The sequence below is a fragment of the Martes martes genome (genome assembly GCF_963455335.1).
Source record: "Martes martes genome assembly, chromosome: 9".
NCBI classification, from domain to species: Eukaryota; Metazoa; Chordata; class Mammalia; order Carnivora; family Mustelidae; genus Martes; species Martes martes.
The window spans coordinates 84,984,939-84,997,928 of NC_137896.1; the positions used below are offsets into that span (position 1 = coordinate 84,984,939).

The following is a 12,990-nucleotide window of genomic DNA, read 5'->3' on the forward strand; positions in this document are numbered from 1 at the left end:
CACAGATAAAACCTTCATTAAACAGTTCCAAAAAACCCCCAAATTCTGTAATGACCTTGTGTATAGACTAGCAGTTTAATATTTATATTCTGCAAGTAACTGTTTGACAAGAAAGAAAGAACCCTACCAATAGCATGAGAAAACTGAAAAAGTATTTTATGAAATAACAACACATAGTCACACAAATTTGCGCAGTCTTTTCTTACAAAGAAAAATTTTCCTCCACTTAAAAGGTCTAGATTTTAGGGGTATATCATAATTTTCTAGTGCAAGAGGCAACATGCACTTTTAGTGTTTCTAGATTATAATTTTTATATAATTTAAGAATGAAATAGGGGGGCATGGGTGTGCTCAGTTGCTTAAGCTTCTGTCTTTGGCTCATGTCATGATGCCAGGGTCCTGGGATTAAGTCCCAGGTTGAGCATCCTGCTCAGAGGGAGTATGCTTCTCCCCTCTCCCTCTAACCCTTCCCCCTGCTCATGCTCTTGCTTGCTCTCTCTCAGATGAATAAATAATCTTTAAAAAAAAATGAATTGTCAAATATGCAAAAGCTAGACATCAGCACCAAGAATTATCAAGTTGCAAAATGCTTATAAGAAATTTTAAGCCAACTGTGAGAAATAACGGACATTCCAAAAATATATTATTAAATACACAGTTCTATGGGTTTTGACAAGTATATACACTTATCTAAAGCATCACTACAATCAAGATAAAAGCACATTTCCATCATCCAAAAACATTCCCCTGAGCCCTTCTGCAATCAATCACATGCCCTACCACCAATTGCAGGTAACCACTGTTCTGCTTTCTGTAACTGTGTCTAGAATTTCATACAAATGAGATCATATAGGATGTACTCTTGTGTCTACTTTTTCTCATCTAGGTTTTTTTTTACATTAATTCATATGTCATTAGTTTGTTCCTTTTTATTGCAGAATAGTACAGTCCACTATATGGATATACACTTTTTAACGCATTCATCGGTTACTAAACATACCTGCTGTTTCCTGTTTGAGACTATCAGGAATAAAACTGCTAAGAATAGTCACAAATTCTTTTTTGTAAACAAATGTTCTCCCGGGCTTGCTATGTCAGACGGGGTAAATGTATGTTCAACTTTCAGAAACCGTCACAAAGTTTTCCAGAGTGGTGTACCTTTTTTCATTCTCATCATTAATACAGGAGAACTCCAGGAGCTCCACATTCTTGTCAACACGTGGTACTGTCATTCTAAGTTCAGCCATTCTAGTGGGTAGCAGCAGTATGTATAGTTGTAATCTGCACTTCTCTAAGGACTAGTGTGATCTTGAATACCTTTTTCATGCGATTATTTTCAATTTATCTATCTTCGTTTGTGAAGTGACTGTTTAAATCTTCTTCTCTTTTAAAAACTGAGTTGTCTGAAAGAGCTGTGAAATTCTGTAGGTATTTCAAGTATTTTCTCCCAGTCTGTTAAGCTACCTTTTCATGTCTTTTTTGATGACTTTTTAAAAAAGATTTTATTTATTTATTTGACAGAGACACAGCGAGAGAGGGAACACAAAGTGGGAGTGGGAGAGGGAGAAGCAAGCTTCCTGCTGAGCAGGGAGCCCAATGGGGGCTTGATCCCAGAATCCTGGGATCATGACCCTAGCTGAGGCAGATGCTTAATGACTGAGACACCCAGGAGCCCCTGCCTTTTCATGTCTTTTAAAGACCAAAAATGTGGGGTGCCTGGGTGGCTCAGTTGGTTGAGCATCTGACTCTTGACTTTGGCTCAGGTCATAATACTGGGGTCATGGGACTGGGCCCTGCATCGAGCTCAACACTTAGTGCAGAGTCTGCTTTGGGATTCTCTCTCCCCCAGCTTCTCCCACTGCCACTCCCCCAATTCGTGCTCAATAGATAAATAAAATCTTAAACAGCAAAAATGTTCAATTTTGATGAAATCCATTTTTTTCTTTTATGATTCATGTTTTATGTATACCAAAAATCTTTGTCTATCCTGGTTGTGAAGATTTTCTCCTATGTTTTCTTCTAGAAGTTCCATAGTTTTAGCTTTTATGTGTGTATCTATGACCCATGTAATTTTTTGTATATGGTATCAGGGTAGAGGCAGATTTTTATTCCATACAGAAATACAGTTGTATTTTGTTGAAAAGTAGCCCTTATAATGGCATCCTTGGTGCATTTGTGAAAAATCTACTCTACAGGGGCACCTGGGTGGCTCAGTCAGTTGAGCATCCAACTCTTGATTTTCTCAGGTCATGATCTCAGGGCTGTGAGATAAAGCCCTGTGTCAGGTTCCACACTCAGCACACAGTCACCTTGAGATTCTCTCTCCCTCTCTACCCCTCCCACTGGTGCACTCTTAAATGAATAAATAAATAAATAAATCTTAAAAAAAAAAAGTATACAAGTCAGTATGTTGTACACCTTACATTTACACAGTTATATTGTTATACTGACACAATGTCAACTATATTCAATTATATTCATTTAAATAAAAATTAGAAACCAATCAAATTATATATATATATTTACCAGTGAAGCTACATATGCATGTATATGTATGTATGTATGTATGTATGTTATGTATTTATATGGATCTATACCCTCTACTGTGTTCCATTAATTTATCTTATGCCAATGCCAGACTTATGTTTTAATAATAAATGTTTCAAACAGGGAGCACTGTCCTCATACTTTATTGTTCTTTTTCAAAATTGTTCTGGCTTTTCTCAGGCCTATACATTTCCATATGGAATTAACAATTAGTTTGGTAATTTTTACAAAAAGCTTACTGAGAATTTCCTAAGGATTGGCTTGACTCTATAAATCAGTCTGAGTAGAACTGATGCCTTAACAGTATCAAGTCTTCCAATCTATGAATGTGGTTCTCTCTCTTCATTTATTGAAGTCTTTTTAAGTTTCTCTTAGTAATATTTTATAGTTACACATACAAATCTTACAAATATTAGGTTAAATTTTTATATGAATAACTCATTTTTTCCTTTACAAATGGTGTTTCTGTCAATGTCATTTTAATTGTGATTTATAAACTTCCACTGATTTTTGCATACTGTTCTTGTATCTTACAATATTGCCAAATTATTTCTAGTAACTCAGGATTTGCAATATATACAATGATGTCATCTGAAAATAAAGACTATTTTTTACTCCTTCATTCCTAATCTGAACGTAATTTATTTCTTTTTCTGGATCTAATGTATTGACCAGGACTTCTAGTACAGTTTTGACTACATTTGGTCAGAGTGAAAAACCATGCCTTTTTCCCAATCTTACATGGGAAGCATTCAGTCTTCCATCATTAAACATAGATGTTAACTATAGGCTTTTTATAAATGATTTATCAGAACTAGGAAGTTCCTTTCTATTCCTAATTTGCTAAGAGATTTACCCCTGAACTCTGTCAAAGTTTTGCTACATCTACTGATAAAATCATGTTGTTGTTGTTGTTGTGTTCCTCTTATTCTGGCCAATAGTGAATTAGATTGTTTATAATTTAAAAATGATACTCAGGATAAATTCCACTTGGTCGTGTTTTATAGTCCTTTTTACATATTGCTGGATTTGATTTACAAATAATTGAAAGATTTTTGCATTACATTCATGGTGAATGTTGGTCTATATAGTTTTCTATAATGTCTTTGATATTGCTAATGGTGTAATGCTAGCTTCTATTTTCTGAAGGAATCTAGATTATGATTTTTTTCATTAAATGTTTGCTAAAATTTACCAGTAAAGCCATATGGCTAGGTTTCTTTGTGGAAAGATTTTTAAATAAGAATTTAGTTTCAATAACAGATACAATTCTATTAAGATTTTCTACTACTTTTGTGTCAGCTTTAAGGTTTCTGAAATTTTTCCATTTATTCTAAGGTGTAGAACTTACTGGCACAAAATTCTTCATAATGTTCCCTTGTTATCTATTAACATCTGTAGGATCTGTAATAATTTCAGTTCTTATGTTACTGATATTGGTAATTGTGTTTTCTTTCTTTTACAGTATTCCTTCAAAATGTGATGCTGTATGTTCCACTAACTTCTTCCTACCTTATATAAAAGGCATAACCAAAAATGATCCATCACACAGAACTCATTCAGGCAAATGAATGTTGTCCAAAATGTTAAAATAAGCTACACAGTTGGAGTAATCTTAAAATTCTTTCTTAAAATTGTTTTCAGAGCTAACTGAGCTTCAGAAGAAAATTTGTCATAGAAAAGCCGTGTAATGTAAATTGTTCAAAGAAACCTTGGAGATGAAACACTCATGATGAGAAAACAGACCCAGAGAGTTAAATAAGTTGCTCAAAGCGATAAAGCTTGATGACAAAGCTAAGTGACGGGATTTCTTGAAATACTTTCTGATCTAATTTCTCTTCCCATGTTAGCTCCATGAGAACAGTTAGTACAGACGTTTAGGCTAAGAGATATCAGACACTGCTGTTCATCAACCTGCATTTTCGGGCTAAGTGTGGAGAAAGGGGAATAATTAAGAATGTTCTCCTCCAGACAGATAAAAATTAAACCATATAATTCTGAGATGTTCTCCAACTTATACATTACTGGTTTTCCTACTGAAGGTGTTTATATTGATGTTGTTTTTCTTCTTTTGGTTTATCTATATTGTGGTTCTAATCAAAATAGGCAATAAGCTACTAAAAAAAGTGTATGTTTATAAGATATATTTATAAGATCATAAAAACACAAGTTTTCTCACTGTTATTAATAACCATAGCTTAAAAGTCACACCTTTTTTTTTTTTAAACCTAAGTGCACGCTGTGTAGGTCAGTAACATATCTTATTCAAAAGATATAGCTCTTAAAGATTTCCATTGTTTTATAAGTCAAATCCAACCCCAAATCCATTACACATCATATTTTCGAGGTTTTCGTCTTGTTCTTACCTGTTCCTATGTTCTGTTGCATTTAAACACTTAGTTGTACTTTTCTTCAGCTTTGTACCACCCCCCATCCCAAACTCCCCCCAAAATGCAAGAATATGTATTTAAGAGTCTTCTATTACATTCAACACCAATTATTCAACTTATTTATGGCTGCTCCAGAGTTCAATCTCATTTATCAATAATGGGACACTACATACGCAGGGTTTTGGTTTTTTTGTTTGTTTTTTCTTATTAACTTGGTTTTTATGTTAAGAAATTCTGGAAGGGAGGAAGAGAAGGAAGGCAGGTTCCAGCACACAATTTATATAAAGGCTTTTCTTTATTCTTGAAGATATCCTTCACAAACAATTCTAGCTTCTTGCTCAAATTTGTACCAACTGTTTTCCAGACCCACTAGCATAGCTGTTACCATTTTCTCTAAAACATCTTTTCACTGGTGTCTCAGAGATTTGGTTTCTTGGATCTCATTTCATCTTCTTTAATTTCTACTTCATTTTTCCAGGTACATATTCCAGAACTTATGAAAGATAAATTTCCCAAGTCCTTAAATATCTGAAAATGTCTTTAATTTGATCTCATACCTGAAAAATCATTTAAACTGGTATCAAATTTTGGATTGAGGAATTCAGAACTTTGAATAAAATGTTCCACAGCTTTCTGCTAATAAATCCAATACCAAAAGATTTCTATTCTTTTTAGGTAATTTTTTTTTCCCTGTCTACTTGTAGGGTTTTCTTTCTACTCTTGGATTTTTAAAATTACAAAAGAAGTTGAGACTAAATGTTGATTTTTTTAATCTAAACTTCTTGGTTATCAGAATGCTCTTTCAATCAGAATATTTGATTTTATAGGTGAGGAAAATTATCTATCTCACTGATGAGTTTTGCTTCTATTTTATCTATTTACACACCTTGAAATTTACTCTAGGTAGATACTATTACTTGCTGTATTTGTGCCCAAATCTTTCCTTTTTTGTATATTTTTCCTTATTCTTTGCTCTAACATTCTGAAGGAGATCCAAGAATTCATCATACTTTTGCTAACTGGTTGGCTAGGCTTTTTCACCAGCTAAAGTAACTGACTTCTGCATACCAGCTATAAAATTATTCAAATTCTGGTAGACTATCACATCACTACACGTCATGCACTTCACTGTTAAAACCTCGAATTTGTAAATGCTACCATACCAAAATTGGATAGTCTGGCCCCTCAGTTTTTCTTAAGACTACCTGCCTAAAAACTTAAAATATTTAGAACCAAGCAGACAATCCAGGATTTTTTTTTAAAAAGTTATCTATAATGCAAAACAAGGAAACATCTCAAAACCCAGATGTTCAAGTCCTACACTATCCTTTAGAAAACTTTTCATCGTTCTCTCCATTATTCAGCTCGAAAGTTTTACTCAAAGCAGAATGTAAGTAATTCTCAGTGGACTAGGTAAAACAGAGTTCAGGATCACTAAATCACTAAATAAATGGTAAATCATGGCTGCTAGATTAAGAAACATTAACTATGTGATACATTTATGAATATCTTTTTTTTTTTTAAAGATTTTATTTATTTATCTGACACAGAGAGAGAGATCACAAGTAGGCAGAGAGGCAGGCAGAGAGAGGAGGGGAAGCAAGCTCCCTGCCGAGCAGAGAGCCTGACGCGGGGCTCGATCCCAGGACCCTGAGATCATGACCCGAGCCGAAGGCAGAGGCTTAACCCTCCGAGCCACCCAGGCGCCCCACATTTATGAATATCTTAATCAAAGAAACAATGTAAAAGTCAATTTCAAAGTTAATAGCGAAAAAGCTTTTTAATACTAAATAGTATTGTAGAAATAAAATGTGTTTGTTTGTTTTAAAGATTTTGTTTATCTGTGTGTGAGAGAGAGAGGGAGAGCAAACATGAGCAGGGTAAGGGGGAGATGGGGCAGAGGAGAAGCAGACTACCCGCTGAGCGGGGAGCAAGATACAGGGCTCGATTCCAGGACCCTGGGATCTTGAGCTGAGCCAAAGGCAGACGCCTACCCAACTAAGCCACCTAGGCACCCCTATAGGAATAAAATGTTTTAAAACATTCTGAGCTGTGCACAAACTGAATTTTTATTGATATTAAAAAGGTTTCCTCCAAAGATTTCTGAGATGATGAATAAAGGTTTGAGAGTCAACCAGAAATCACTCTTTAGAACACACATAATTTAAAAATTGAATGAGAGGGACCTGGGTGACTCAGTCAGTTAAGCACCCAACTCTTTATTTCAGCTCAGGTCATGAGATCAAACCCTGCATCGGGCTCTGCGCTTAGCAGGCAGTCTGCTTGAGATTCTCTCTCTCTCTTTCCCCCTCTGCCCCTCCTCCCTCTCATGGGTGCACTCTCTCTAAAATAAATAAAATCTTTAAAATAAATAAATACTGAATGAAATTAAGCGAGTCCATATAAGAAAGGGAAAAGAGGAATACAGAAATAAAAGAAGACATTAAATTCACCTTAGATTAACTTTTTCTCTGAAAAAGTTTTCGTAACAAAAAACTACATTCTAAAGACTATGACTATGTAAACTTCCTGTGACCATCTGAGAGCAGAAATTAACAGCACAAGGTAAAGTCTCTACACTTTCAAGTCACCTGTAAATACTCAAACCGTAAACAAAATTGCCTGAATATGAGACTGTTTACTCACAATGAGAGCAGTGTCCTAAAGGCTAATTAATCAGGTCTTCAAGGTTTCTACACATAGCTCTTTATGCAAAAGGACATGCCTTCAGAATCTGCCAAGCTCTTCTTAAGTTACCTTCTAATGAAAAGAAAACTGAGAAATCTTTTTAGATAAAAGATTTCTTGGGGTACCTGGGTGGCTCAGTCGGTTGGGCGTTTGACTCTTGATTTCAGGTCATGATCTTGGGGTTGTGGGACAGAGCCCCACATCAGACTCTGCTCAGTGCAGAGTATGTTTGGGATTTTCTCTCCCTCTCGCACCCCCCACCCATGCTATCTTTAAAATAAATAAAATCTTTAAAAAAAAAAAAAAAAAAGTAGAGATTTGTCTTTCATCTACATTCAGTCTACAAAATAAGCCAGACCTAAGTTCACCAATTTTATCAGAACATTCAGAATTACACTGGTTTTATCAGCAGTAAAAATTAGCTGAATCTGAGTTTCCACTCAAACTTCCAACTATTCCATTTAGTCTTCTGCTTAAACTATCTGAAATAGTATCTTCCACTCAGCCACTTTTCCAAGTTATCATGCCAACTTACAACTAAGGTCTCAACTTTGAGCAAACCACCCCAAAAGAGTGAGTATACATTTCCTAGTCCAGCCAGGCTACCCAACAGACAACAAAGTCACAATGGCCTACAATAATTTAACTCAATAAGAAGTGAACAATGAATTGAGAGACAAAAATGAGGAGGAGGAGGAGGCAGAGCAAGAGCAGGAAGAGAGGAGGAAAATACCTATCTATGTGTTGGGCAAGGCCAGTTTTACCTAAAATCATTCTATACACACAAATATAACACGGATCTTGTAAAACCTACTATAAGGAAGGTGATTAAAAACCTGACTCTGGAGCATGACTACTTGAGATCAACTCATGGTTTTGTTACTTCACCTGCTGATGTGTGGTCTTAAGCCTATTACGAAAGGTCCCTCTACCTCCTGTTTTCTCACCTGTGCAACAGGGAAAGTAAACCTCTCTCATGAGGCTACTGTAAGGATTAAAAAGGTTAATGTATGTAGGGACACCTGGGTGGCTCAGTTGGTTAAGCAGCTGCCTTCGGCTCAGGTCATGATCCCAGCGTCCTGGGATCGAGTCCCACATCGGGCTCCTTGCTCGGCAGGGAGCCTGCTTCTCCCTCTGCCTGCCACTCTGTCTGCTTCTGCTCACTCTCGCTCCTCTCTCTCTCTCTCTCTCTCTGACAAATAAATAAATAAATCTTTAAAAAAAAAAAAAAAAGGTTAATGTATGTAAATTGCTCAGAATAGTGCCTGGCACATGTTAAATGCCATAAGTATTTGTTGTGATTACTTAATAAAATAAATGGAGTGATTGGTAACTACTGAGTTTTCCTAAAGGTACAGCCTTTAAAATTATCCAAGTAGTTGTCTATTACTCCAGCTATGAGCCCTTACTAGCTTATTCAGTTAACAGGTATTTATTCAGCATCTGCTTTATGCCAGGCATTGCACTTATGTTTCTACTGTCAATGCCTCCATTCCTTTATGGGTGAAATGTGCTTAAGCAGCCTTTTAATATTATTAAAGCTTGTTGTGATGCATGCCATACTTAACTATAACACAATTTTTTCTCCTTGATATTACCTCTCCCTTTTTCCATTCATTAAAAAAAATCTTTCAATAACAGAAAATTTCAGACACATACAATAATTTATCAATCAAATAGTTTAATGAATCCCATATAGCTATCATCCAGCTTCAATTAACATGAGAAATTTTATTTATACACCCATTTCAATTATCTTACAGCAAATCCCAGACATACTATTTCCTTGTCATTGATTAGTATTTACTCTAAAATATTCTTTTTAAAAAGATCACAATAACATTACTTGAAAAATATTAATAAATTAATAATTAACTCCTTGACATTAAATAATAATGCTCCAGTTTCCCCAAGCATCACAAGTGACACTACACATTTTCTGAATCCACCAGATTTGGCAAAAAAGGCAATGTGTCAATAAGACAAAGGTGACCTTAATAGTAACAGTTTCATGAGAGTAGTAAGAGAAACCCAGAATGTAGCAGGCCAAGAAATTAGCAGAAATAAGGAAATGGATATAACTGTATATGCTCTTTAAAAAAAAAAAGTATAAGAAAAAGTGAAAGGGACACACAGGATCAGAATCACAGCATATTGGTTGTATGTGTAAACTGAAGAGAGATGAAGAGGCTGAAGACACAGAAGACATAGGAAAAAACAGAGAAACAAAATAAGGTCCTAGAGATGAGACTAGATGAAGTTAAAAGCACAAGAGGCTGACCCTGAATAAGGGAGCTGTAACACAAACTCGGACACCGCCAGAAGGAGTTCGTTAAGTATGAATGGGACTGGGAAAATTAGCAGGCAGGGGTGGAAGGTGGAGGTGGGGGCATGGGAAGGCTAACACTTAAAGGTTTCCAGTTTTCTTCAGAATCAGGAGACAAAGCGCTGATTAAAAGCAGAGTACTGGAAAGGATTATGTAGGTATTTGGACAGAATCTTGAAGACTTGGATGGAATTTAAGGAGACTGGGGGTAAAAAAAGACCAGACAGGTAAAGAATTAGTCAGCATTCAAATCTTATACAGCTTTCAAAATGATTTTTCAAGGATCACCCCTTCCACGAAGCTTTTCTTCCTTTTCTTTCTTTCTTTTTTTTTTTTTTAAGAGAGAGAGGGAGAGAATCTTAAGGAGGCTCCATACCCAGAGTGGAGCGAGGCAAGGGGCTTGATCTCACTCTCAGGATCCTAAGATCATGACCTGAGTGGAAAGAATCAGACGCTTCACTGACTGAGTCACCCAGGATGCCACTCCATTAAGTTTTTCTTAATGTCCTTAACCAAAAGTAATCTTCCCTCCTTAGAACTTTAGTTTTCATTTCTCATAGTGGTCTATTTGTACTGTAGTCATTTCTCCCAAGAGCCAGACTGTAAGCACTTTGTGGGTGTTTACTTCTCTGTGTATCACACGGCCAAAAACAGTACCTTACAGGATATAATTGAGATTCTTCTTACCTTTTTATTTATTTTTTTTTTAAAGACTTTATTTATTTATTTGACAGAGATCACAAGTAGGCAAGCAGGCAGAGAGAGAGGAGGAAGCAGGCTCCCTGCTGAGCAGAAAGCCCGATGCGGGACTCGATCCCAGGACCCTGGGATCATGACCTGAGCCGAAAGCAGAGGCTTTAACCCACTGAGCCACCCAGGTTCCCTCTTCTTACCTTTTTAAAAAGCACAATTTAAATACTAAAAGAACAAAACAGACAGTAACTACTAGAAGAGTTAAGAAGACCACTCAAGGCAGAGACAAGTATATAAGGCCTCATGAAGAACATAGAATTGAGGTAGGTCTTGGAGGGATGAGAGGCATGACATCATTTTACCTGAACAGGTAAGTATAAATAGTGAAGCGTCTCAAGGATTAGTTTTAACATTCTTATCTATAATGGTGGCTATTCACAGATAACAGTAAGCTCTCCCAATAATGAAGAGGTTTCTTAAATGAGCAAAAAGAGTTTCCTGCAACATGTGGGTGGGGCAAAAGTAGTGGTTTTAATGAGGACAGGTTCACTTTGGGGAAATTCATCCAAATCATGTATAAAATTGGTAAAGGCACATTTATTCTAGTGAACCAAACAGGGAACAGAAAAAAATCCAGGTAAGATTCATAGCGGATTGAACAATCACTGACAAGTACAAAGCTTTAGTGACAAGGCTCAACAGTTTCATAAAAGCATAAATGAAGTCCTAAGAAAGAAGACAGTTCTGATGATAAAACTCAAAGCTTTAACAGTGTATGAAATCTATGTTAAATGCCCCACACATTTAAAAAAAAACTTGGCCTTTGCCATCCTGGATGTGTGTCCCCTTAGGGACCTCTTTCCTTGGCAAAGAAACAAAAACTAACTTCTGAAGACCTCTTTCCTGTTGCAATCCCAACAGCCAATCCCAACTCTATTTGCAGTCTGAAGCCCAGCTAATTACAGATTTCCAGACCTCCTTTTTGCCCACTAGCAACTGGAGAAATAATTATGTCATATGCTCAAATTAAACACTAAATGGCAAGGCACAATTTTGAGCAGAATCCTTTCAATTCTGAAGAAACTATAAAACTGACACAGTAACTTTGCTAGAGACAAGAATTACAGATCTACATAACACCTGGGGAACCAGTATGTAACTATTCTAACACTGATCATATTTCAGAGGTAGGTTAGACACTGACAGAATTGACAGTTCTCCAAACCAGAAGACCACAACAGTCTGTAACAGTTCAGCAAACTTTTCCTTTAACAGGCTGGGGAGTAAATATTTGAGGCTTTGTGTACCCATTTGGTCTCTGTTATAACTATTCAATTCTGCCACGTGTCGCATGAAAACAGCCACAGGCAGTATATAAGCAAATGGGCACAGCTGTATTCCAAGCAAACTTTATTAACAAAAACTCCCACTAGGCAGTAGTTTACCAACCCCCGATCTATAGTGTCATAATTAGGTTTGGTTTTAGTTAATTCTAGCAATATGCTGATGTAACAATTTATACTCATGTTTAAAATAGAAACAAACACCTACATATGATCATAATTACACAATAAATTCATTTTAAAAAGACTGGGAGGAAACAGTAAAATAAAATTTAAACAGCAGTTAGGATGGTAGAATTACAGGTATCTGGGTCTAGAGTATGACCATTTAAAAAAAAATTTAGTTGCAGAAGTCACAAAATATAAATGATTAATAAATAATTTCAGATTAAAACTGCTATAAAGAAAATAAACAGGGTACTATTCATGAAAGATAGAATCTAAGCCAAGTAGAGAGAGAGAAACATCTCCAAACAGGTGACATTTATGCTGACAGCTGAATGACAACAAAGTCAACTAGAGAGCTGACAGAACAGCGTTCTACCCAGAGCTCATTAAGCAAGCAAAGGTGTTGAAGAGAATGAAACTGACATGTGTTCTGGGAAAAGAAAGGAGACCAATGAAACAATAAAGAACAACTGGGAAAATGGTTTTAGTAAGACACAAAGGAAGTGACACTTCATTGCAAGGTAAGATGTCTCCAAACAAGAACCAGCTACATCAAACAGGGGCAGAAAGGACAAGGAAGATTCAGAATGGTTTAGGGATTCTGGGACCTCATGATGGCATCTAAATTTACCCAAAGTCTATATTTCAATTCTGAAGATCTCTCCCTTACCCGATCATTGCCCTTCCACACAAGAGACTTTATGATTTTTATTTAACCTCCCTGATCCTCTGACTGATCCTTAAATCAAGAATTTCTAAAACTGTCATTTTCCTTTTTTACGTTCTCCAATATGGTCTGAAATGACCAAACCACCCACACTCCTCATTGCCCTGA

The 12,990-nt window shown here is 36.1% G+C and overlaps 1 protein-coding gene across 1 annotated transcript in view; it reads right to left on the reverse strand.

Annotated features, from left to right (window-relative positions):
- Nucleotides 1–12,990, reverse strand: part of PPP3R1 (protein phosphatase 3 regulatory subunit B, alpha) — a 74,953-nt gene that overhangs the window by 24,730 nt on the left and 37,233 nt on the right. The window lies entirely within an intron of this gene.